We start from the raw sequence: 3,990 nt of genomic DNA on the forward strand, positions 1-3,990 counted from the left end.
ACTGGGGATGCTGGCACATTTGGACCACACGGAATGCCTTTCTTTTTTATTCGGCCTCTAATGTATAGAGACACATTGCCCGGCTTAAAGGTCTCTGCATTGGCAGATAGATCTCATTTGGCACGCGGACTTGCTCCCTCGGGAGGACTTGCTTCCCTGGCATATGGCAATTTCCTCTGGGTCTTTGCCATGATTTGTGTAACTTTTTCGTGGCTCAGTACTGGGATTTTACACACGTTGGCCTCGGGCCCTCGTATATTTTGTAATCATGTAATCATGTAAACTTGTACCTTTTTTCGTAATTAATACAATTACCTTTTACGAGAAAAAAAAACAAGTCTCGTGGAAAAAATGTAAAGTTTCATCATTGTGGCAAGAAAGGGCATTTCAAGCAATATTGCTTTAAGTGGAAAAAAGAGAAGGACAAGGGCAAAAGCACTTATGATAGCAAAGATGAGAAAAAGGATAGCTAACATACAAAGAAGAGCAATGTGAAGATAGAGGAAGTCAATGTAGTCAATCACGAGAGTAACAGTGACAGTGATGTACTCTTTGCTTCTTTTAGTGCACAAAAATTGATTGCAGATTCTGATGATAACATGCACACTTGGATTCTTGATTCAAGTGCTTCATTCCATGTAACACCACACCATGAGTAGCAATCTAACTACAATGGTGGTAGACATGGTGTCGTCCACTTGGAGGACAATTATGCATGTGGCATTGCAAGGATTGGCAGTGTGCAATTGGCATTTCAGCATCGTTTAGTGTTCACTTTGCATAATATGAGGCATGTACCTCAACTCAAGAAGAGCTTCATAAGCCCAAGGTAGCTAAATGATGAAGGCTATCATACCACTTTTGGGGATAGCAAATGGAAGATATATAAGGGCTCAAGAATTGTTGCTAAATGCGCTAAAGAGTAACACTCTATATCCATTACATGTCTCTAGTGTGCGTGATCATATTGTCGCCATAACCAAGAAACCAAGTATGTCTTTGTGGCATAGCCAGTTGGAACACATGAGTCAAACTAGAATGAAAGTGCTTTCTCATTTGGATTATTTGGCGTGTTTGAGATATGCTGATTTTGACCATTGTGATCATTGTATATTGGTAGGCACTTGCTGAAAATATGACCAACAAGATATTCAAGTGTCTTCGCTCTGACAATGGTGGGAAATATGTGTCCAAAGCCTTTCAAGCCTTTTGTGACAACAAAGGGATAAAGATAGAGCTCACTGCCCCTTATAATCTGAACCAAAACAGTGTTGCGGAGTATATGACTAGGACTATTCAGGAGAAGGTCCATACCATGCTGTCTCATGCTGCATTATCTCATGGAATTTACGCAAAGGTTACTATGACAGCCGTACACTTAATAAATCAATCACCAAACATGTCTTTGGGGAAAGAGCCATTAAGAAGTGTGGTCGAGCAAGCCACCTTCGTATGCACACTTGAGAGTATTTGGTTGCAAGGCATTTGGACACATACGCAAGAAACAACGTGGCAAATTGGAGCCAAAGTCCTATAAATGCATTTTCCTAGGATATGGTGATGAGGGTGAAATGGATATAAATTATGGGATCTTGAGAAAAGAAAAATTGTATGTAGCAATGACGTTATCTTCTAGGAAGATCGCGTGCATAAACAGCCCAAAAAGACTAAGGAAGTTAGGAGGGTTATATTCCAAGAAGAAATACTTGTAGGACAGCAAAGAGTGCCCGTTGTACAGCAACAAATATATGTTGTAAATGACCCTATAAATGCAATGAATGATGTTGAAATTGATCAGCAAGTAGTTGCCCATGATATACCATAGTTTTAATAACAAAATGTGCCATTAGAACAACCAAAACAAGTAGAACAACACGCTGGACAATTTGAACAAGCAGCTGTTAATGCAGATTTGCAAGCTGAACAGCTAGCAAACATTGATCATTGGGTCCATAGGTCCAGTAAAAACACCAAACAGCCAGATAGATTTGTTTCGAGTGCGAATTATATTGCTGATTATGTCATGTTGACACATTGTGGTGAACCATCATGTTTCAAAGAAGCAATGGACAGAGAGGACAGCAAGAAATGGCATAAAGCTCTGCTGTGAGAGACGGAATCTCTAAAGAAAAATGGTACTTGCAAGGTTGTCCACGTTTGACACACCGGTCAACCCGTCCGACCCGTCCTGTCCCATCTGCTGCGTCCGGACTCGTCCGGTCCGTTCCCTGCCACCCGTCCAACTATGCTCCGTCACCCATCTGACGGTGCCTCGCCGACACCCGTCCGGTCCGTTCCCTGTGGCCCGTCCGACTATGCCCCGTCACCAGTGACCATTACGCGGCACGCGGGTCCCGACTCCCGTAGCCTAGGCCTTGCAGCCAATAAATTTGTAAACCGTTACTTTTTTGACAGTTTTCAAGCAGCCAGGCCCGTTTTTCTTTTCTTTCTTACCTTTCTTTTCTTCTTTCTTTCTTATGTTTCTTTTTTTTCTTACCTTTCTTTGTCTTTTCTTTATTTTCTTTCTTTCTTTCTCACAAAGACTCAAGAGAAAAGATTAAAGATTCTCTCTCTCTCTCTCTTTTTTTTTTCGTAATCTCTCTCTCTCTCTCTCTGCCCAAGGGCCAACCCTTAACCCCAAAGCACTCTCCCTTTCTATAAAATCTCCCCTCCCCCACCATCTCATTCATCCTTTCAAGTTCTCCACCCCTCCTACTCCTTTCAAGCTCTCCATCCTTCCTACTCTCTCAAGCTCTCTCCTTGAGTCCTCCCTTAACCTCTCAATCCTTCGAAGTTCCAACCTCCTTCATCAAGCTATAGCCTCTCTCTACTCCCTCAAGCTCTCTACTCTTTCCGCTCCTTTTTTCAATCATCTCACCCTCCACTCGTGACCCTCTATGCTCTCTCTATACATCATCAATGGCACCCCCTCTCCATGCGGCTTTTCGCTTGCATTGAGCCTACTTCGAACGAGTGAAGGAGAAATCCAACACTGGCAAGTGGCAATGCAAGTATTGCCCAAAGCTCCAAATCTCATCCATCACTCGCCTTCTCATCCACCTTTGCAAATTAGGAGGGCAAGCCACACCATGCCCCGGTATTCTCGACGATGTCTATGAAGATTGTTGTCGGAAATACTTGCCATTGAAGCGACGCAAAGGCCTTTCAAGGGCAAGTGAGGAGGTAATCTCTCCCAATCATAAGGTCTCGGATGCGGAAGACGATCCCTCTCCAACTGTCTCGGTTTCCTCCGTTGGAGGGGCCTCTTCTATCCCATCTAGAAAAAGCCATTCGAGTGGTGCACCTATGTCCAAGAGACAAGCCACTCTTGCCCAAGCAGCAGAGCAAGTTTCCGGTCCTCTCTCCTTTCTTAAGGAGAGGCAAAGGCAAGCGGAAATAGAGATTGCATGCACCATAATTGAGTGCAATCTCTCTTTCCATATTCTCAAAGTGGATCGATGGAAGCGGATGGTGAAAGCCATTGCTGCCGTTGGTCCATGCGAGGGATGGTACGGTGTCACGTACAATGACATGCGTACCAAGAAACTCGATGAGGAGAGAGGACTGATAAGTCCCTTGAGCCCGTGGGTGCCGGTTGGGCGAAGTATGGATGCTCTATCCTATCCGATGGATGGAGTGACTGCAAAAAAAGGAGGATCATCAACATCCTCGTCTCTTGCCCACTTGGCACATACTTCCTACGCGCGGTGGATGCAGCCACAAGAGGAAGGAGAACCACGGGCTCGTTCATGTATCGGCACATATGGCAAGCCATCATTGAGGTAATGCCGATCCCCCACTTCGGCTGTTGATGGGATGACACCTTTTGAGGCTACTTTGGGACGAAGCCCGATGTTTCTTATTTTAGGGTCTTTGGGTGTGATGCCTATGTTCACATTCCCAAGGCTCATCGTGATAAATTTGAAGCAGCTTCCCGAAGACAGGTATTTGTTGGTTACAGCTCCCAGTCCCAAGGCTATCGTTTGTATG

General features: G+C 44.4%; 1 pseudogene; it reads left to right on the plus strand.

Moving 5' to 3' along the window:
• The first annotated feature begins 2,919 nt into the window (after nt 1-2,919).
• Nucleotides 2,920-3,786, plus strand: LOC148011395 (uncharacterized; annotated as a pseudogene).
• Nucleotides 3,787-3,990: the final 204 nt, after the last annotated feature.

Source organism: Lygodium microphyllum, chromosome 28, assembly GCF_053477565.2.
Source record: "Lygodium microphyllum isolate KBCC chromosome 28, Lygodium_microphyllum_v1.1.10, whole genome shotgun sequence".
NCBI classification, from domain to species: domain Eukaryota; kingdom Viridiplantae; phylum Streptophyta; class Polypodiopsida; order Schizaeales; family Lygodiaceae; genus Lygodium; species Lygodium microphyllum.